The sequence below is a fragment of the Schistocerca cancellata genome, chromosome 2 (assembly GCF_023864275.1).
Source record: "Schistocerca cancellata isolate TAMUIC-IGC-003103 chromosome 2, iqSchCanc2.1, whole genome shotgun sequence".
Taxonomy (NCBI): domain Eukaryota; kingdom Metazoa; phylum Arthropoda; class Insecta; order Orthoptera; family Acrididae; genus Schistocerca; species Schistocerca cancellata.
The window spans coordinates 535,267,586-535,288,025 of NC_064627.1; the positions used below are offsets into that span (position 1 = coordinate 535,267,586).

At 48.3% G+C, this 20,440-nt stretch overlaps 23 non-coding genes across 23 annotated transcripts; all 23 read left to right on the plus strand.

Annotated features, from left to right (window-relative positions):
- The first annotated feature begins 635 nt into the window (after nt 1-635).
- On the plus strand, nt 636-718 carry Trnas-gcu (transfer RNA serine (anticodon GCU)). The gene has a single exon. It is a non-coding gene; the product is annotated as a tRNA-Ser (tRNA).
- Nucleotides 719-1,541: 823 nt separating this feature from the next.
- Trnas-gcu (transfer RNA serine (anticodon GCU)) lies at nt 1,542-1,624 on the plus strand. Its single transcript has one exon. It is a non-coding gene; the product is annotated as a tRNA-Ser (tRNA).
- Nucleotides 1,625-2,447: 823 nt separating this feature from the next.
- Trnas-gcu (transfer RNA serine (anticodon GCU)) lies at nt 2,448-2,530 on the plus strand. The gene has a single exon. It is a non-coding gene; the product is annotated as a tRNA-Ser (tRNA).
- Nucleotides 2,531-3,353: 823 nt separating this feature from the next.
- On the plus strand, nt 3,354-3,436 carry Trnas-gcu (transfer RNA serine (anticodon GCU)). Its single transcript has one exon. It is a non-coding gene; the product is annotated as a tRNA-Ser (tRNA).
- Nucleotides 3,437-4,103: 667 nt separating this feature from the next.
- On the plus strand, nt 4,104-4,186 carry Trnas-gcu (transfer RNA serine (anticodon GCU)). The gene has a single exon. It is a non-coding gene; the product is annotated as a tRNA-Ser (tRNA).
- Nucleotides 4,187-5,009: 823 nt separating this feature from the next.
- Trnas-gcu (transfer RNA serine (anticodon GCU)) lies at nt 5,010-5,092 on the plus strand. The gene has a single exon. It is a non-coding gene; the product is annotated as a tRNA-Ser (tRNA).
- An 823-nt stretch (nt 5,093-5,915) lies between these two features.
- On the plus strand, nt 5,916-5,998 carry Trnas-gcu (transfer RNA serine (anticodon GCU)). Its single transcript has one exon. It is a non-coding gene; the product is annotated as a tRNA-Ser (tRNA).
- An 823-nt stretch (nt 5,999-6,821) lies between these two features.
- Trnas-gcu (transfer RNA serine (anticodon GCU)) lies at nt 6,822-6,904 on the plus strand. The gene has a single exon. It is a non-coding gene; the product is annotated as a tRNA-Ser (tRNA).
- An 823-nt stretch (nt 6,905-7,727) lies between these two features.
- Nucleotides 7,728-7,810, plus strand: Trnas-gcu (transfer RNA serine (anticodon GCU)). The gene has a single exon. It is a non-coding gene; the product is annotated as a tRNA-Ser (tRNA).
- Nucleotides 7,811-8,477: 667 nt separating this feature from the next.
- On the plus strand, nt 8,478-8,560 carry Trnas-gcu (transfer RNA serine (anticodon GCU)). The gene has a single exon. It is a non-coding gene; the product is annotated as a tRNA-Ser (tRNA).
- An 823-nt stretch (nt 8,561-9,383) lies between these two features.
- On the plus strand, nt 9,384-9,466 carry Trnas-gcu (transfer RNA serine (anticodon GCU)). The gene has a single exon. It is a non-coding gene; the product is annotated as a tRNA-Ser (tRNA).
- An 823-nt stretch (nt 9,467-10,289) lies between these two features.
- Nucleotides 10,290-10,372, plus strand: Trnas-gcu (transfer RNA serine (anticodon GCU)). Its single transcript has one exon. It is a non-coding gene; the product is annotated as a tRNA-Ser (tRNA).
- An 823-nt stretch (nt 10,373-11,195) lies between these two features.
- Nucleotides 11,196-11,278, plus strand: Trnas-gcu (transfer RNA serine (anticodon GCU)). Its single transcript has one exon. It is a non-coding gene; the product is annotated as a tRNA-Ser (tRNA).
- An 823-nt stretch (nt 11,279-12,101) lies between these two features.
- Trnas-gcu (transfer RNA serine (anticodon GCU)) lies at nt 12,102-12,184 on the plus strand. Its single transcript has one exon. It is a non-coding gene; the product is annotated as a tRNA-Ser (tRNA).
- Nucleotides 12,185-12,851: 667 nt separating this feature from the next.
- Trnas-gcu (transfer RNA serine (anticodon GCU)) lies at nt 12,852-12,934 on the plus strand. The gene has a single exon. It is a non-coding gene; the product is annotated as a tRNA-Ser (tRNA).
- An 823-nt stretch (nt 12,935-13,757) lies between these two features.
- Nucleotides 13,758-13,840, plus strand: Trnas-gcu (transfer RNA serine (anticodon GCU)). The gene has a single exon. It is a non-coding gene; the product is annotated as a tRNA-Ser (tRNA).
- Nucleotides 13,841-14,507: 667 nt separating this feature from the next.
- On the plus strand, nt 14,508-14,590 carry Trnas-gcu (transfer RNA serine (anticodon GCU)). The gene has a single exon. It is a non-coding gene; the product is annotated as a tRNA-Ser (tRNA).
- An 823-nt stretch (nt 14,591-15,413) lies between these two features.
- On the plus strand, nt 15,414-15,496 carry Trnas-gcu (transfer RNA serine (anticodon GCU)). Its single transcript has one exon. It is a non-coding gene; the product is annotated as a tRNA-Ser (tRNA).
- Nucleotides 15,497-16,319: 823 nt separating this feature from the next.
- Nucleotides 16,320-16,401, plus strand: Trnas-gcu (transfer RNA serine (anticodon GCU)). The gene has a single exon. It is a non-coding gene; the product is annotated as a tRNA-Ser (tRNA).
- An 823-nt stretch (nt 16,402-17,224) lies between these two features.
- Trnas-gcu (transfer RNA serine (anticodon GCU)) lies at nt 17,225-17,307 on the plus strand. The gene has a single exon. It is a non-coding gene; the product is annotated as a tRNA-Ser (tRNA).
- Nucleotides 17,308-18,130: 823 nt separating this feature from the next.
- Trnas-gcu (transfer RNA serine (anticodon GCU)) lies at nt 18,131-18,212 on the plus strand. Its single transcript has one exon. It is a non-coding gene; the product is annotated as a tRNA-Ser (tRNA).
- An 822-nt stretch (nt 18,213-19,034) lies between these two features.
- On the plus strand, nt 19,035-19,116 carry Trnas-gcu (transfer RNA serine (anticodon GCU)). The gene has a single exon. It is a non-coding gene; the product is annotated as a tRNA-Ser (tRNA).
- Nucleotides 19,117-19,938: 822 nt separating this feature from the next.
- On the plus strand, nt 19,939-20,020 carry Trnas-gcu (transfer RNA serine (anticodon GCU)). Its single transcript has one exon. It is a non-coding gene; the product is annotated as a tRNA-Ser (tRNA).
- Nucleotides 20,021-20,440: the final 420 nt, after the last annotated feature.

Consider the following 20,440-nt stretch of genomic DNA (forward strand, 5'->3'; position numbering starts at 1 on the left):
TATAAACGAATCGAGGTTTGGCACCATGGCGGTGTTTGGGAACGGTGGTTTCTCACTCATAGTTAAGTGCTTACTTCTCGCAGACATTTTAACGTATCGAGCCAATAATACCCCCAACTGTAGCACAACTGTCGCCTTTCGACAGTTTTGCTTTCCGTCCGACCGCCATATACGGAAGCGATCTGATAGGGCCTGGCTCCATCGCCAACAGCAGGAGCCTCTGGTCTCACAATTCGGCTACGAAGAACGTGGTTTGCTCTTCGAAAGAAACTTGGAAGCAACATCAGCGATGAGGTCAACGAAGGTGACAAATAAATGTTGCGCATCGAGATCATCGCGTCGTTGCGGTAGTTGTTATACTGAATGCACAGGACATTTCTCATTTGCATTAGACAACGCTACACGACGATTCGGTGCTTATTTCTGCAGTAAGTAAGTGGGCCGACTAATTTCCTCCGATCGGATACCGACGTGGACGGATGCCATCATTAAATGATTCACGAGTGGCAGCTTGGTCAGCTGCACTGCAGCAGGGCGTTACAGCGTTAACACCAGCCACAGTACGATGCGTTTTGGAATCGACAAACGACTTCTTTCCGTAAGGACTAGCGAGGGACGCAGTTTCCGATGCATCAGGCGAGGTGGCCGAGTGGTTAAGGCTGTTGGACTGCTAATCCAATGTGCTCTGCACGCGTGGGTTCGAATCCCATCCTCGTCGAAGAATTTTACGTAAAGCACCCATTTCGGATCACGCCTTCTACATGCGAAACGCCACTCACTAGTAGCAATGGAACGTGTAGGTGGCAGATAACATCTGTAAGAAATACGAAACTAAACCGCCTACCAATTGGAAGGACACAACATTCGATAGCGTACGTCTTCCGAATCAAACATCACCTCAAGATTTATAAACGAATCGAGGTTTGGCACCATGGCGGTGTTTGGGAACGGTGGTTTCTCACTCATAGTTAAGTGCTTACTTCTCGCAGACATTTTAACGTATCGAGCCAATAATACCCCCAACTGTAGCACAACTGTCGCCTTTCGACAGTTTTGCTTTCCGTCCGACCGCCATATACGGAAGCGATCTGATAGGGCCTGGCTCCATCGCCAACAGCAGGAGCCTCTGGTCTCACAATTCGGCTACGAAGAACGTGGTTTGCTCTTCGAAAGAAACTTGGAAGCAACATCAGCGATGAGGTCAACGAAGGTGACAAATAAATGTTGCGCATCGAGATAATCGCGTCGTTGCGGTAGTTGTTATACTGAATGCACAGGACATTTCTCATTTGCATTAGACAACGCTACACGACGATTCGGTGCTTATTTCTGCAGTAAGTAAGTGGGCCGACTAATTTCCTCCGATCGGATACCGACGTGGACGGATGCCATCATTAAATGATTCACGAGTGGCAGCTTGGTCAGCTGCACTGCAGCAGGGCGTTACAGCGTTAACACCAGCCACAGTACGATGCGTTTTGGAATCGACAAACGACTTCTTTCCGTAAGGACTAGCGAGGGACGCAGTTTCCGATGCATCAGGCGAGGTGGCCGAGTGGTTAAGGCTGTTGGACTGCTAATCCAATGTGCTCTGCACGCGTGGGTTCGAATCCCATCCTCGTCGAAGAATTTTACGTAAAGCACCCATTTCGGATCACGCCTTCTACATGCGAAACGCCACTCACTAGTAGCAATGGAACGTGTAGGTGGCAGATAACATCTGTAAGAAATACGAAACTAAACCGCCTACCAATTGGAAGGACACAACATTCGATAGCGTACGTCTTCCGAATCAAACATCACCTCAAGATTTATAAACGAATCGAGGTTTGGCACCATGGCGGTGTTTGGGAACGGTGGTTTCTCACTCATAGTTAAGTGCTTACTTCTCGCAGACATTTTAACGTATCGAGCCAATAATACCCCCAACTGTAGCACAACTGTCGCCTTTCGACAGTTTTGCTTTCCGTCCGACCGCCATATACGGAAGCGATCTGATAGGGCCTGGCTCCATCGCCAACAGCAGGAGCCTCTGGTCTCACAATTCGGCTACGAAGAACGTGGTTTGCTCTTCGAAAGAAACTTGGAAGCAACATCAGCGATGAGGTCAACGAAGGTGACAAATAAATGTTGCGCATCGAGATAATCGCGTCGTTGCGGTAGTTGTTATACTGAATGCACAGGACATTTCTCATTTGCATTAGACAACGCTACACGACGATTCGGTGCTTATTTCTGCAGTAAGTAAGTGGGCCGACTAATTTCCTCCGATCGGATACCGACGTGGACGGATGCCATCATTAAATGATTCACGAGTGGCAGCTTGGTCAGCTGCACTGCAGCAGGGCGTTACAGCGTTAACACCAGCCACAGTACGATGCGTTTTGGAATCGACAAACGACTTCTTTCCGTAAGGACTAGCGAGGGACGCAGTTTCCGATGCATCAGGCGAGGTGGCCGAGTGGTTAAGGCTGTTGGACTGCTAATCCAATGTGCTCTGCACGCGTGGGTACGAATCCCATCCTCGTCGAAGAATTTTACGTAAAGCACCCATTTCGGATCACGCCATCTACATGCGAAACGCCACTCACTAGTAGCAATGGAACGTGTAGGTGGCAGATAACATCTGTAAGAAATACGAAACTAAACCGCCTACCAATTGGAAGGACACAACATTCGATAGCGTACGTCTTCCGAATCAAACATCACCTCAAGATTTATAAACGAATCGAGGTTTGGCACCATGGCGGTGTTTGGGAACGGTGGTTTCTCACTCATAGTTAAGTGCTTACTTCTCGCAGACATTTTAACGTATCGAGCCAATAATACCCCCAACTGTAGCACAACTGTCGCCTTTCGACAGTTTTGCTTTCCGTCCGACCGCCATATACGGAAGCGATCTGGTAGGGCCTGGCTCCATCGCCAACAGCAGGAGCCTCTGGTCTCACAATTCGGCTACGAAGAACGTGGTTTGCTCTTCGAAAGAAACTTGGAAGCAACATCAGCGATGAGGTCAACGAAGGTGACAAATAAATGTTGCGCATCGAGATAATCGCGTCGTTGCGGTAGTTGTTATACTGAATGCACAGGACATTTCTCATTTGCATTAGACAACGCTACACGACGATTCGGAGCTTATTTCTGCAGTAAGTAAGTGGGCCGACTAATTTCCTCCGATCGGATACCGACGTGGATGGATGCCATCATTAAATGATTCACGAGTGGGAGCTTGGTCAGCTGCACTGCAGCAGGGCGTTACAGCGTTAACACCAGCCACAGTACGATGCGTTTTGGAATCGACAAACGACTTCTTTCCGTTAGGACTAGCGAGGGACGCAGTTTCCGATGCATCAGGCGAGGTGGCCGAGTGGTTAAGGCTGTTGGACTGCTAATCCAATGTGCTCTGCACGCGTGGGTACGAATCCCATCCTCGTCGAAGAATTTTACGTAAAGCACCCATTTCGGATCACGCCATCTACATGCGAAACGCCACTCACTAGTAGCAATGGAACGTGTAGGTGGCAGATAACATCTGTAAGAAATACGAAACTAAACCGCCTACCAATTGGAAGGACACAACATTCGATAGCGTACGTCTTCCGAATCAAACATCACCTCAAGATTTATAAACGAATCGAGGTTTGGCACCATGGCGGTGTTTGGGAACGGTGGTTTCTCACTCATAGTTAAGTGCTTACTTCTCGCAGACATTTTAACGTATCGAGCCAATAATACCCCCAACTGTGCAACATCAGCGATGAGGTCAACGAAGGTGACAAATAAATGTTGCGCATCGAGATAATCGCGTCGTTGCGGTAGTTGTTATACTGAATGCACAGGACATTTCTCATTTGCATTAGACAACGCTACACGACGATTCGGTGCTTATTTCTGCAGTAAGTAAGTGGGCCGACTAATTTCCTCCAATCGGATACCGACGTGGACGGATGCCATCATTAAATGATTCACGAGTGGCAGCTTGGTCAGCTGCACTGCAGCAGGGCGTTACAGCGTTAACACCAGCCACAGTACGATGCGTTTTGGAATCGACAAACGACTTCTTTCCGTAAGGACTAGCGAGGGACGCAGTTTCCGATGCATCAGGCGAGGTGGCCGAGTGGTTAAGGCTGTTGGACTGCTAATCCAATGTGCTCTGCACGCGTGGGTTCGAATCCCATCCTCGTCGAAGAATTTTACGTAAAGCACCCATTTCGGATCACGCCTTCTACATGCGAAACGCCACTCACTAGTAGCAATGGAACGTGTAGGTGGCAGATAACATCTGTAAGAAATACGAAACTAAACCGCCTACCAATTGGAAGGACACAACATTCGATAGCGTACGTCTTCCGAATCAAACATCACCTCAAGATTTATAAACGAATCGAGGTTTGGCACCATGGCGGTGTTTGGGAACGGTGGTTTCTCACTCATAGTTAAGTGCTTACTTCTCGCAGACATTTTAACGTATCGAGCCAATAATACCCCCAACTGTAGCACAACTGTCGCCTTTCGACAGTTTTGCTTTCCGTCCGACCGCCATATACGGAAGCGATCTGATAGGGCCTGGCTCCATCGCCAACAGCAGGAGCCTCTGGTCTCACAATTCGGCTACGAAGAACGTGGTTTGCTCTTCGAAAGAAACTTGGAAGCAACATCAGCGATGAGGTCAACGAAGGTGACAAATAAATGTTGCGCATCGAGATCATCGCGTCGTTGCGGTAGTTGTTATACTGAATGCACAGGACATTTCTCATTTGCATTAGACAACGCTACACGACGATTCGGTGCTTATTTCTGCAGTAAGTAAGTGGGCCGACTAATTTCCTCCGATCGGATACCGACGTGGACGGATGCCATCATTAAATGATTCACGAGTGGCAGCTTGGTCAGCTGCACTGCAGCAGGGCGTTACAGCGTTAACACCAGCCACAGTACGATGCGTTTTGGAATCGACAAACGACTTCTTTCCGTAAGGACTAGCGAGGGACGCAGTTTCCGATGCATCAGGCGAGGTGGCCGAGTGGTTAAGGCTGTTGGACTGCTAATCCAATGTGCTCTGCACGCGTGGGTACGAATCCCATCCTCGTCGAAGAATTTTACGTAAAGCACCCATTTCGGATCACGCCATCTACATGCGAAACGCCACTCACTAGTAGCAATGGAACGTGTAGGTGGCAGATAACATCTGTAAGAAATACGAAACTAAACCGCCTACCAATTGGAAGGACACAACATTCGATAGCGTACGTCTTCCGAATCAAACATCACCTCAAGATTTATAAACGAATCGAGGTTTGGCACCATGGCGGTGTTTGGGAACGGTGGTTTCTCACTCATAGTTAAGTGCTTACTTCTCGCAGACATTTTAACGTATCGAGCCAATAATACCCCCAACTGTAGCACAACTGTCGCCTTTCGACAGTTTTGCTTTCCGTCCGACCGCCATATACGGAAGCGATCTGATAGGGCCTGGCTCCATCGCCAACAGCAGGAGCCTCTGGTCTCACAATTCGGCTACGAAGAACGTGGTTTGCTCTTCGAAAGAAACTTGGAAGCAACATCAGCGATGAGGTCAACGAAGGTGACAAATAAATGTTGCGCATCGAGATAATCGCGTCGTTGCGGTAGTTGTTATACTGAATGCACAGGACATTTCTCATTTGCATTAGACAACGCTACACGACGATTCGGTGCTTATTTCTGCAGTAAGTAAGTGGGCCGACTAATTTCCTCCGATCGGATACCGACGTGGACGGATGCCATCATTAAATGATTCACGAGTGGCAGCTTGGTCAGCTGCACTGCAGCAGGGCGTTACAGCGTTAACACCAGCCACAGTACGATGCGTTTTGGAATCGACAAACGACTTCTTTCCGTAAGGACTAGCGAGGGACGCAGTTTCCGATGCATCAGGCGATGTGGCCGAGTGGTTAAGGCTGTTGGACTGCTAATCCAATGTGCTCTGCACGCGTGGGTTCGAATCCCATCCTCGTCGAAGAATTTTACGTAAAGCACCCATTTCGGATCACGCCTTCTACATGCGAAACGCCACTCACTAGTAGCAATGGAACGTGTAGGTGGCAGATAACATCTGTAAGAAATACGAAACTAAACCGCCTACCAATTGGAAGGACACAACATTCGATAGCGTACGTCTTCCGAATCAAACATCACCTCAAGATTTATAAACGAATCGAGGTTTGGCACCATGGCGGTGTTTGGGAACGGTGGTTTCTCACTCATAGTTAAGTGCTTACTTCTCGCAGACATTTTAACGTATCGAGCCAATAATACCCCCAACTGTAGCACAACTGTCGCCTTTCGACAGTTTTGCTTTCCGTCCGACCGCCATATACGGAAGCGATCTGATAGGGCCTGGCTCCATCGCCAACAGCAGGAGCCTCTGGTCTCACAATTCGGCTACGAAGAACGTGGTTTGCTCTTCGAAAGAAACTTGGAAGCAACATCAGCGATGAGGTCAACGAGGGTGACAAATAAATGTTGCGCATCGAGATAATCGCGTCGTTGCGGTAGTTGTTATACTGAATGCACAGGACATTTCTCATTTGCATTAGACAACGCTACACGACGATTCGGTGCTTATTTCTGCAGTAAGTAAGTGGGCCGACTAATTTCCTCCGATCGGATACCGACGTGGACGGATGCCATCATTAAATGATTCACGAGTGGCAGCTTGGTCAGCTGCACTGCAGCAGGGCGTTACAGCGTTAACACCAGCCACAGTACGATGCGTTTTGGAATCGACAAACGACTTCTTTCCGTAAGGACTAGCGAGGGACGCAGTTTCCGATGCATCAGGCGAGGTGGCCGAGTGGTTAAGGCTGTTGGACTGCTAATCCAATGTGCTCTGCACGCGTGGGTTCGAATCCCATCCTCGTCGAAGAATTTTACGTAAAGCACCCATTTCGGATCACGCCTTCTACATGCGAAACGCCACTCACTAGTAGCAATGGAACGTGTAGGTGGCAGATAACATCTGTAAGAAATACGAAACTAAACCGCCTACCAATTGGAAGGACACAACATTCGATAGCGTACGTCTTCCGAATCAAACATCACCTCAAGATTTATAAACGAATCGAGGTTTGGCACCATGGCGGTGTTTGGGAACGGTGGTTTCTCACTCATAGTTAAGTGCTTACTTCTCGCAGACATTTTAACGTATCGAGCCAATAATACCCCCAACTGTAGCACAACTGTCGCCTTTCGACAGTTTTGCTTTCCGTCCGACCGCCATATACGGAAGCGATCTGATAGGGCCTGGCTCCATCGCCAACAGCAGGAGCCTCTGGTCTCACAATTCGGCTACGAAGAACGTGGTTTGCTCTTCGAAAGAAACTTGGAAGCAACATCAGCGATGAGGTCAACGAAGGTGACAAATAAATGTTGCGCATCGAGATAATCGCGTCGTTGCGGTAGTTGTTATACTGAATGCACAGGACATTTCTCATTTGCATTAGACAACGCTACACGACGATTCGGAGCTTATTTCTGCAGTAAGTAAGTGGGCCGACTAATTTCCTCCGATCGGATACCGACGTGGATGGATGCCATCATTAAATGATTCACGAGTGGGAGCTTGGTCAGCTGCACTGCAGCAGGGCGTTACAGCGTTAACACCAGCCACAGTACGATGCGTTTTGGAATCGACAAACGACTTCTTTCCGTTAGGACTAGCGAGGGACGCAGTTTCCGATGCATCAGGCGAGGTGGCCGAGTGGTTAAGGCTGTTGGACTGCTAATCCAATGTGCTCTGCACGCGTGGGTACGAATCCCATCCTCGTCGAAGAATTTTACGTAAAGCACCCATTTCGGATCACGCCATCTACATGCGAAACGCCACTCACTAGTAGCAATGGAACGTGTAGGTGGCAGATAACATCTGTAAGAAATACGAAACTAAACCGCCTACCAATTGGAAGGACACAACATTCGATAGCGTACGTCTTCCGAATCAAACATCACCTCAAGATTTATAAACGAATCGAGGTTTGGCACCATGGCGGTGTTTGGGAACGGTGGTTTCTCACTCATAGTTAAGTGCTTACTTCTCGCAGACATTTTAACGTATCGAGCCAATAATACCCCCAACTGTGCAACATCAGCGATGAGGTCAACGAAGGTGACAAATAAATGTTGCGCATCGAGATAATCGCGTCGTTGCGGTAGTTGTTATACTGAATGCACAGGACATTTCTCATTTGCATTAGACAACGCTACACGACGATTCGGTGCTTATTTCTGCAGTAAGTAAGTGGGCCGACTAATTTCCTCCGATCGGATACCGACGTGGACGGATGCCATCATTAAATGATTCACGAGTGGCAGCTTGGTCAGCTGCACTGCAGCAGGGCGTTACAGCGTTAACACCAGCCACAGTACGATGCGTTTTGGAATCGACAAACGACTTCTTTCCGTAAGGACTAGCGAGGGACGCAGTTTCCGATGCATCAGGCGAGGTGGCCGAGTGGTTAAGGCTGTTGGACTGCTAATCCAATGTGCTCTGCACGCGTGGGTTCGAATCCCATCCTCGTCGAAGAATTTTACGTAAAGCACCCATTTCGGATCACGCCTTCTACATGCGAAACGCCACTCACTAGTAGCAATGGAACGTGTAGGTGGCAGATAACATCTGTAAGAAATACGAAACTAAACCGCCTACCAATTGGAAGGACACAACATTCGATAGCGTACGTCTTCCGAATCAAACATCACCTCAAGATTTATAAACGAATCGAGGTTTGGCACCATGGCGGTGTTTGGGAACGGTGGTTTCTCACTCATAGTTAAGTGCTTACTTCTCGCAGACATTTTAACGTATCGAGCCAATAATACCCCCAACTGTAGCACAACTGTCGCCTTTCGACAGTTTTGCTTTCCGTCCGACCGCCATATACGGAAGCGATCTGATAGGGCCTGGCTCCATCGCCAACAGCAGGAGCCTCTGGTCTCACAATTCGGCTACGAAGAACGTGGTTTGCTCTTCGAAAGAAACTTGGAAGCAACATCAGCGATGAGGTCAACGAAGGTGACAAATAAATGTTGCGCATCGAGATCATCGCGTCGTTGCGGTAGTTGTTATACTGAATGCACAGGACATTTCTCATTTGCATTAGACAACGCTACACGACGATTCGCTGCTTATTTCTGCAGTAAGTAAGTGGGCCGACTAATTTCCTCCGATCGGATACCGACGTGGACGGATGCCATCATTAAATGATTCACGAGTGGCAGCTTGGTCAGCTGCACTGCAGCAGGGCGTTACAGCGTTAACACCAGCCACAGTACGATGCGTTTTGGAATCGACAAACGACTTCTTTCCGTAAGGACTAGCGAGGGACGCAGTTTCCGATGCATCAGGCGAGGTGGCCGAGTGGTTAAGGCTGTTGGACTGCTAATCCAATGTGCTCTGCACGCGTGGGTTCGAATCCCATCCTCGTCGAAGAATTTTACGTAAAGCACCCATTTCGGATCACGCCTTCTACATGCGAAACGCCACTCACTAGTAGCAATGGAACGTGTAGGTGGCAGATAACATCTGTAAGAAATACGAAACTAAACCGCCTACCAATTGGAAGGACACAACATTCGATAGCGTACGTCTTCCGAATCAAACATCACCTCAAGATTTATAAAAGAATCGAGGTTTGGCACCATGGCGGTGTTTGGGAACGGTGGTTTCTCACTCATAGTTAAGTGCTTACTTCTCGCAGACATTTTAACGTATCGAGCCAATAATACCCCCAACTGTAGCACAACTGTCGCCTTTCGACAGTTTTGCTTTCCGTCCGACCGCCATATACGGAAGCGATCTGATAGGGCCTGGCTCCATCGCCAACAGCAGGAGCCTCTGGTCTCACAATTCGGCTACGAAGAACGTGGTTTGCTCTTCGAAAGAAACTTGGAAGCAACATCAGCGATGAGGTCAACGAAGGTGACAAATAAATGTTGCGCATCGAGATAATCGCGTCGTTGCGGTAGTTGTTATACTGAATGCACAGGACATTTCTCATTTGCATTAGACAACGCTACACGACGATTCGGTGCTTATTTCTGCAGTAAGTAAGTGGGCCGACTAATTTCCTCCGATCGGATACCGACGTGGACGGATGCCATCATTAAATGATTCACGAGTGGCAGCTTGGTCAGCTGCACTGCAGCAGGGCGTTACAGCGTTAACACCAGCCACAGTACGATGCGTTTTGGAATCGACAAACGACTTCTTTCCGTAAGGACTAGCGAGGGACGCAGTTTCCGATGCATCAGGCGAGGTGGCCGAGTGGTTAAGGCTGTTGGACTGCTAATCCAATGTGCTCTGCACGCGTGGGTACGAATCCCATCCTCGACGAAGAATTTTACGTAAAGCACCCATTTCGGATCACGCCATCTACATGCGAAACGCCACTCACTAGTAGCAATGGAACGTGTAGGTGGCAGATAACATCTGTAAGAAATACGAAACTAAACCGCCTACCAATTGGAAGGACACAACATTCGATAGCGTACGTCTTCCGAATCAAACATCACCTCAAGATTTATAAACGAATCGAGGTTTGGCACCATGGCGGTGTTTGGGAACGGTGGTTTCTCACTCATAGTTAAGTGCTTACTTCTCGCAGACATTTTAACGTATCGAGCCAATAATACCCCCAACTGTAGCACAACTGTCGCCTTTCGACAGTTTTGCTTTCCGTCCGACCGCCATATACGGAAGCGATCTGATAGGGCCTGGCTCCATCGCCAACAGCAGGAGCCTCTGGTCTCACAATTCGGCTACGAAGAACGTGGTTTGCTCTTCGAAAGAAACTTGGAAGCAACATCAGCGATGAGGTCAACGAAGGTGACAAATAAATGTTGCGCATCGAGATAATCGCGTCGTTGCGGTAGTTGTTATACTGAATGCACAGGACATTTCTCATTTGCATTAGACAACGCTACACGACGATTTGGTGCTTATTTCTGCAGTAAGTAAGTGGGCCGACTAATTTCCTCCGATCGGATACCGACGTGGACGGATGCCATCATTAAATGATTCACGAGTGGCAGCTTGGTCAGCTGCACTGCAGCAGGGCGTTACAGCGTTAACACCAGCCACAGTACGATGCGTTTTGGAATCGACAAACGACTTCTTTCCGTAAGGACTAGCGAGGGACGCAGTTTCCGATGCATCAGGCGAGGTGGCCGAGTGGTTAAGGCTGTTGGACTGCTAATCCAATGTGCTCTGCACGCGTGGGTTCGAATCCCATCCTCGTCGAAGAATTTTACGTAAAGCACCCATTTCGGATCACGCCTTCTACATGCGAAACGCCACTCACTAGTAGCAATGGAACGTGTAGGTGGCAGATAACATCTGTAAGAAATACGAAACTAAACCGCCTACCAATTGGAAGGACACAACATTCGATAGCGTACGTCTTCCGAATCAAACATCACCTCAAGATTTATAAACGAATCGAGGTTTGGCACCATGGCGGTGTTTGGGAACGGTGGTTTCTCACTCATAGTTAAGTGCTTACTTCTCGCAGACATTTTAACTTATCGAGCCAATAATACCCCCAACTGTAGCACAACTGTCGCCTTTCGACAGTTTTGCTTTCCGTCCGACCGCCATATACGGAAGCGATCTGATAGGGCCTGGCTCCATCGCCAACAGCAGGAGCCTCTGGTCTCACAATTCGGCTACGAAGAACGTGGTTTGCTCTTCGAAAGAAACTTGGAAGCAACATCAGCGATGAGGTCAACGAGGGTGACAAATAAATGTTGCGCATCGAGATAATCGCGTCGTTGCGGTAGTTGTTATACTGAATGCACAGGACATTTCTCATTTGCATTAGACAACGCTACACGACGATTCGGTGCTTATTTCTGCAGTAAGTAAGTGGGCCGACTAATTTCCTCCGATCGGATACCGACGTGGACGGATGCCATCATTAAATGATTCACGAGTGGCAGCTTGGTCAGCTGCACTGCAGCAGGGCGTTACAGCGTTAACACCAGCCACAGTACGATGCGTTTTGGAATCGACAAACGACTTCTTTCCGTAAGGACTAGCGAGGGACGCAGTTTCCGATGCATCAGGCGAGGTGGCCGAGTGGTTAAGGCTGTTGGACTGCTAATCCAATGTGCTCTGCACGCGTGGGTTCGAATCCCATCCTCGTCGAAGAATTTTACGTAAAGCACCCATTTCGGATCACGCCTTCTACATGCGAAACGCCACTCACTAGTAGCAATGGAACGTGTAGGTGGCAGATAACATCTGTAAGAAATACGAAACTAAACCGCCTACCAATTGGAAGGACACAACATTCGATAGCGTACGTCTTCCGAATCAAACATCACCTCAAGATTTATAAACGAATCGAGGTTTGGCACCATGGCGGTGTTTGGGAACGGTGGTTTCTCACTCATAGTTAAGTGCTTACTTCTCGCAGACATTTTAACGTATCGAGCCAATAATACCCCCAACTGTGCAACATCAGCGATGAGGTCAACGAAGGTGACAAATAAATGTTGCGCATCGAGATAATCGCGTCGTTGCGGTAGTTGTTATACTGAATGCACAGGACATTTCTCATTTGCATTAGACAACGCTACACGACGATTCGGTGCTTATTTCTGCAGTAAGTAAGTGGGCCGACTAATTTCCTCCGATCGGATACCGACGTGGACGGATGCCATCGTTAAATGATTCACGAGTGGCAGCTTGGTCAGCTGCACTGCAGCAGGGCGTTACAGCGTTAACACCAGCCACAGTACGATGCGTTTTGGAATCGACAAACGACTTCTTTCCGTAAGGACTAGCGAGGGACGCAGTTTCCGATGCATCAGGCGAGGTGGCCGAGTGGTTAAGGCTGTTGGACTGCTAATCCAATGTGCTCTGCACGCGTGGGTTCGAATCCCATCCTCGTCGAAGAATTTTACGTAAAGCACCCATTTCGGATCACGCCTTCTACATGCGAAACGCCACTCACTAGTAGCAATGGAACGTGTAGGTGGCAGATAACATCTGTAAGAAATACGAAACTAAACCGCCTACCAATTGGAAAGACACAACATTCGATAGCGTACGTCTTCCGAATCAAACATCACCTCAAGATTTATAAACGAATCGAGGTTTGGCACCATGGCGGTGTTTGGGAACGGTGGTTTCTCACTCATAGTTAAGTGCTTACTTCTCGCAGACATTTTAACGTATCGAGCCAATAATACCCCCAACTGTAGCACAACTGTCGCCTTTCGACAGTTTTGCTTTCCGTCCGACCGCCATATACGGAAGCGATCTGATAGGGCCTGGCTCCATCGCCAACAGCAGGAGCCTCTGGTCTCACAATTCGGCTACGAAGAACGTGGTTTGCTCTTCGAAAGAAACTTGGAAGCAACATCAGCGATGAGGTCAACGAGGGTGACAAATAAATGTTGCGCATCGAGATAATCGCGTCGTTGCGGTAGTTGTTATACTGAATGCACAGGACATTTCTCATTTGCATTAGACAACGCTACACGACGATTCGGTGCTTATTTCTGCAGTAAGTAAGTGGGCCGACTAATTTCCTCCGATCGGATACCGACGTGGACGGATGCCATCATTAAATGATTCACGAGTGGCAGCTTGGTCAGCTGCACTGCAGCAGGGCGTTACAGCGTTAACACCAGCCACAGTACGATGCGTTTTGGAATCGACAAACGACTTCTTTCCGTAAGGACTAGCGAGGGACGCAGTTTCCGATGCATCAGGCGAGGTGGCCGAGTGGTTAAGGCTGTTGGACTGCTAATCCAATGTGCTCTGCACGCGTGGGTTCGAATCCCATCCTCGTCGAAGAATTTTACGTAAAGCACCCATTTCGGATCACGCCTTCTACATGCGAAACGCCACTCACTAGTAGCAATGGAACGTGTAGGTGGCAGATAACATCTGTAAGAAATACGAAACTAAACCGCCTACCAATTGGAAGGACACAACATTCGATAGCGTACGTCTTCCGAATCAAACATTACCTCAAGATTTATAAACGAATCGAGGTTTGGCACCATGGCGGTGTTTGGGAACGGTGGTTTCTCACTCATAGTTAAGTGCTTACTTCTCGCAGACATTTTAACGTATCGAGCCAATAATACCCCCAACTGTGCAACATCAGCGATGAGGTCAACGAAGGTGACAAATAAATGTTGCGCATCGAGATAATCGCGTCGTTGCGGTAGTTGTTATACTGAATGCACAGGACATTTCTCATTTGCATTAGACAACGCTACACGACGATTCGGTGCTTATTTCTGCAGTAAGTAAGTGGGCCGACTAATTTCCTCCGATCGGATACCGACATGGACGGATGCCATCGTTAAATGATTCACGAGTGGCAGCTTGGTCAGCTGCACTGCAGCAGGGCGTTACAGCGTTAACACCAGCCACAGTACGATGCGTTTTGGAATCGACAAACGACTTCTTTCCGTAAGGACTAGCGAGGGACGCAGTTTCCGATGCATCAGGCGAGGTGGCCGAGTGGTTAAGGCTGTTGGACTGCTAATCCAATGTGCTCTGCACGCGTGGGTTCGAATCCCATCCTCGTCGAAGAATTTTACGTAAAGCACCCATTTCGGATCACGCCTTCTACATGCGAAACGCCACTCACTAGTAGCAATGGAACGTGTAGGTGGCAGATAACATCTGTAAGAAATACGAAACTAAACCGCCTACCAATTGGAAAGACACAACATTCGATAGCGTACGTCTTCCGAATCAAACATCACCTCAAGATTTATAAACGAATCGAGGTTTGGCACCATGGCGGTGTTTGGGAACGGTGGTTTCTCACTCATAGTTAAGTGCTTACTTCTCGCAGACATTTTAACGTATCGAGCCAATAATACCCCCAACTGTAGCACAACTGTCGCCTTTCGACAGTTTTGCTTTCCGTCCGACCGCCATATACGGAAGCGATCTGATAGGGCCTGGCTCCATCGCCAACAGCAGGAGCCTCTGGTCTCACAATTCGGCTACGAAGAACGTGGTTTGCTCTTCGAAAGAAACTTGGAAGCAACATCAGCGATGAGGTCAACGAAGGTGACAAATAAATGTTGCGCATCGAGATAATCGCGTCGTTGCGGTAGTTGTTATACTGAATGCACAGGACATTTCTCATTTGCATTAGACAACGCTACACGACGATTCGGTGCTTATTTCTGCAGTAAGTAAGTGGGCCGACTACTTTCCTCCGATCGGATACCGACGTGGACGGATGCCATCATTAAATGATTCACGAGTGGCAGCTTGGTCAGCTGCACTGCAGCAGGGCGTTACAGCGTTAACACCAGCCACAGTACGATGCGTTTTGGAATCGACAAACGACTTCTTTCCGTAAGGACTAGCGAGGGACGCAGTTTCCGATGCATCAGGCGAGGTGGCCGAGTGGTTAAGGCTGTTGGACTGCTAATCCAATGTGCTCTGCACGCGTGGGTTCGAATCCCATCCTCGTCGAAGAATTTTACGTAAAGCACCCATTTCGGATCACGCCTTCTACATGCGAAACGCCACTCACTAGTAGCAATGGAACGTGTAGGTGGCAGATAACATCTGTAAGAAATACGAAACTAAACCGCCTACCAATTGGAAGGACACAACATTCGATAGCGTACGTCTTCCGAAACAAACATCACCTCAAGATTTATAAACGAATCGAGGTTTGGCACCATGGCGGTGTTTGGGAACGGTGGTTTCTCACTCATAGTTAAGTGCTTACTTCTCGCAGACATTTTAACGTATCGAGCCAATAATACCCCCAACTGTAGCACAACTGTCGCCTTTCGACAGTTTTGCTTTCCGTCCGACCGCCATATACGGAAGCGATCTGATAGGGCCTGGCTCCATCGCCAACAGCAGGAGCCTCTGGTCTCACAATTCGGCTACGAAGAACGTGGTTTGCTCTTCGAAAGAAACTTGGAAGCAACATCAGCGATGAGGTCAACGAAGGTGACAAATAAATGTTGCGCATCGAGATAATCGCGTCGTTGCGGTAGTTGTTATACTGAATGCACAGGACATTTCTCATTTGCATTAGACAACGCTACACGACGATTCGGTGCTTATTTCTGCAGTAAGTAAGTGGGCCGACTAATTTCCTCCGATCGGATACCGACGTGGACGGATGCCATCATTAAATGATTCACGTGTGGGAGCTTGGTCAGCTGCACTGCAGCAGGGCGTTACAGCGTTAACACCAGCCACAGTACGATGCGTTTTGGAATCGACAAACGACTTCTTTCCGTAAGGACTAGCGAGGGACGCAGTTTCTGATGCATCAGACGAGGTGGCCGAGTGGTTAAGGCGTTGGACTGCTAATCCAATGTGCTCTGCACGCGTGGGTTCGAATCCCATCCTCGTCGAAGAATTTTACGTAAAGCACCCATTTCGGATCCCGCATTCTACATGCGAAACGCCACCCACTAGTAGCAATGGAACGTGTAGGTGGCAGATAACATCTGTAAGAAATACGAAACTAAACCGCCTACCAATTGGAAGGACACAACATTCGATAGCGTACGTCTTCCGAATCAAACATCACCTCAAGATTTATAAACGAATCGAGGTTTGGCACCATGGCGGTGTTTGGGAACGGTGGTTTCTCACTCATAGTTAAGTGCTTACTTCTCGCAGACATTTTAACGTATCGAGCCAATAATACCCCCAACTGTAGCACAACTGTCGCCTTTCGACAGTTTTGCTTTCCGTCCGACCGCCATATACGGAAGCGATCTGATAGGGCCTGGCTCCATCGCCAACAGCAGGAGCCTCTGGTCTCACAATTCGGCTACGAAGAACGTGGTTTGCTCTTCGAAAGAAACTTGGAAGCAACATCAGCGATGAGGTCAACGAAGGTGACAAATAAATGTTGCGCATCGAGATAATCGCGTCGTTGCGGTAGTTGTTATACTGAATGCACAGGACATTTCTCATTTGCATTAGACAACGCTACACGACGATTCGGAGCTTATTTCTGCAGTAAGTAAGTGGGCCGACTACTTTCCTCCGATCGGATACCGACGTGGACGGATGCCATCATTAAATGATTCACGAGTGGGAGCTTGGTCAGCTGCACTGCAGCAGGGCGTTACAGCGTTAACACCAGCCACAGTACGATGCGTTTTGGAATCGACAAACGACTTCTTTCCGTAAGGACTAGCGAGGGACGCAGTTTCCGATGCATCAGGCGAGGTGGCCGAGTGGTTAAGGCTGTTGGACTGCTAATCCAATGTGCTCTGCACGCGTGGGTTCGAATCCCATCCTCGTCGAAGAATTTTACGTAAAGCACCCATTTCGGATCACGCCTTCTACATGCGAAACGCCACCCACTAGTAGCAATGGAACGTGTAGGTGGCAGATAACATCTGTAAGAAATACGAAACTAAACCGCCTACCAATTGGAAGGACACAACATTCGATAGCGTACGTCTTCCGAATCAAACATCACCTCAAGATTTATAAACGAATCGAGGTTTGGCACCATGGCGGTGTTTGGGAACGGTGGTTTCTCACTCATAGTTAAGTGCTTACTTCTCGCAGACATTTTAACGTATCGAGCCAATAATACCCCCAACTGCAGCACAACTGTCGCCTTTCGACAGTTTTGCTTTCCGTCCGACCGCCATATACGGAAGCGATCTGATAGGGCCTGGCTCCATCGCCAACAGCAGCAGCCTCTGGTCTCACAATTCGGCTATGAAGAACGTGGTTTGCTCTTCGAAAGAAACTTGAAAGCAACATCAGCGATGAGGTCAACGAAGGTGACAAATAAATGTTGCGAATCGAGATAATCGCGTCGTTGCAGTAGTTGTTATACTGAATACACAGGACATTTCTCATTTGCATTAGACAACGCTACACGACGATTCGGTGCTTATTTCTGCAGTAAGTAAGTGGGCCGACTACTTTCCTCCGATCGGATACCGACGTGGACGGATGCCATCCTTAAATGATTCACGAGTGGGAGCTTGGTCAGCTGCACTACAGCAGGGCGTTACAGCGTTAACACCAGCCACAGAACGATGCGTTTTCGAATGGATAAACGACGTCTTTCCGTAAGGACTAGCGAGGGACATAGTTTCCGATGCATCAGACGAGGTGGCCGAGTGGTTAAGGCGTTGGACTGCTAATCCAATGTGCTATGCACGCGTGGGTTCGAATCCCATCCTCGTCGAAGAACTTTACGTAAAGCACCCATTTCGGATCACGCCTTCTACATGCGAAACGCCACTCAGTAGTAGCAATGGAACGTGAAGGTGGCAGATAACATGTGTAAGAAATACGAAACTAAACCGCCTACCAATTGGAAGGACACAACATTCGATAGCGTACGTCTTCCGAATCAAACATCACCTCAAGATTTATAAACGAATCGAGGTTTGGCACCATGGCGGTGTTTGGGAACGGTGGTTTCTCACTCATAGTTAAGTGCTTACTTCTCGCAGTCATTTTAACGTATCGAGCCAATAATACCCCCAACTGTAGCACAACTGTCGCCTTTCGACAGTTTGCTTTTCGTCCGACCGCCATATACGGAAGCGATCTGATAGGGCCTGGCTCCATCGCCAACAGCAGGAGCCTCTGGTCTCACAATTCGGCTATGAAGAACGTGGTTTGCTCTTCGAAAGAAACTTGAAAGCAACATCAGCGATGAGGTCAACGAAGGTGACAAATAAATGTTGCGAATCGAGATAATCGCGTCGTTGCAGTAGTTGTTATACTGAATACACAGGACATTTCTCATTTGCATTAGACAACGCTACACGACGATCAGGTGCTTTTTTCTGCAGTAAGTAAGTGGGCCGACTACTTTCCTCCGATCGGATACCGACATGGACGGATGCCATCCTTAAATGATTCACGAGTGGGAGCTTGGTCAGCTGCACTACAGCAGGGCGTTACAGCGTTAACACCAGCCACAGAACGATGCGTTTTCGAATCGATAAACGACGTCTTTCCGTAAGGACTAGCGAGGGACATAGTTTCCGATGCATCAGACGAGGTGGCCGAGTGGTTAAGGCGTTGGACTGCTAATCCAATGTGCTATGCACGCGTGGGTTCGAATCCCATCCTCGTCGAAGAATTTTACGTAAAGCACCCATTTCGGATCACGCCTTCTACATGCGAAACGCCACTCAGTAGTAGCAATGGAACGTGAAGGTGGCAGATAACATGTGTAAGAAATACGAAACTAAACCGCCTACCAATTGGAAGGACACAACATTCGATAGCGTACGTCTTCCGAATCAAACATCACCTCAAGATTTATAAACGAATCGAGGTTTGGCACCATGGCGGTGTTTGGGAACGGTGGTTTCTCACTCATAGTTAAGTGCTTACTTCTCGCAGTCATTTTAACGTATCGAGCCAATAATACCCCCAACTGTAGCACAACTGTCGCCTTTCGACAGTTTGCTTTTCGTCCGACCGCCATATACGGAAGCGATCTGATAGGGCCTGGCTCCATCGCCAACAGCAGGAGCCTCTGGTCTCACAATTCGGCTATGAAGAACGTGGTTTGCTCTTCGAAAGAAACTTGAAAGCAACATCAGCGATGAGGTCAACGAAGGTGACAAATAAATGTTGCGAATCGAGATAATCGCGTCGTTGCAGTAGTTGTTATACTGAATACACAGGACATTTCTCATTTGCATTAGACAACGCTACACGACGATTCGGTGCTTTTTTCTGCAGTAAGTAAGTGGGCCGACTACTTTCCTCCGATCGGATACCGACATGGACGGATGCCATCCTTAAATGATTCACGAGTGGGAGCTTGGTCAGCTGCACTACAGCAGGGCGTTACAGCGTTAACACCAGCCACAGAACGATGCGTTTTCGAATCGATAAACGACGTCTTTCCGTAAGGACTAGCGAGGGACATAGTTTCCGATGCATCAGACGAGGTGGCCGAGTGGTTAAGGCGTTGGACTGCTAATCCAATGTGCTATGCACGCGTGGGTTCGAATCCCATCCTCGTCGAAGAAATTTACGTAAAGCACCCATTTCGGATCACGCCTTCTACATGCGAAACGCCACTCAGTAGTAGCAATGGAACGTGAAGGTGGCAGATAACATGTGTAAGAAATACGAAACTAAACCGCCTACCAATTGGAAGGACACAACATTCGATAGCGTACGTCTTCCGAATCAAACATCACCTCAAGATTTATAAACGAATCGAGGTTTGGCACCATGGCGGTGTTTGGGAACGGTGGTTTCTCACTCATAGTTAAGTGCTTACTTCTCGCAGTCATTTTAACGTATCGAGCCAATAATACCCCCAACTGTAGCACAACTGTCGCCTTTCGACAGTTTGCTTTTCGTCCGACCGCCATATACGGAAGCGATCTGATAGGGCCTGGCTCCATCGCCAACAGCAGGAGCCTCTGGTCTCACAAT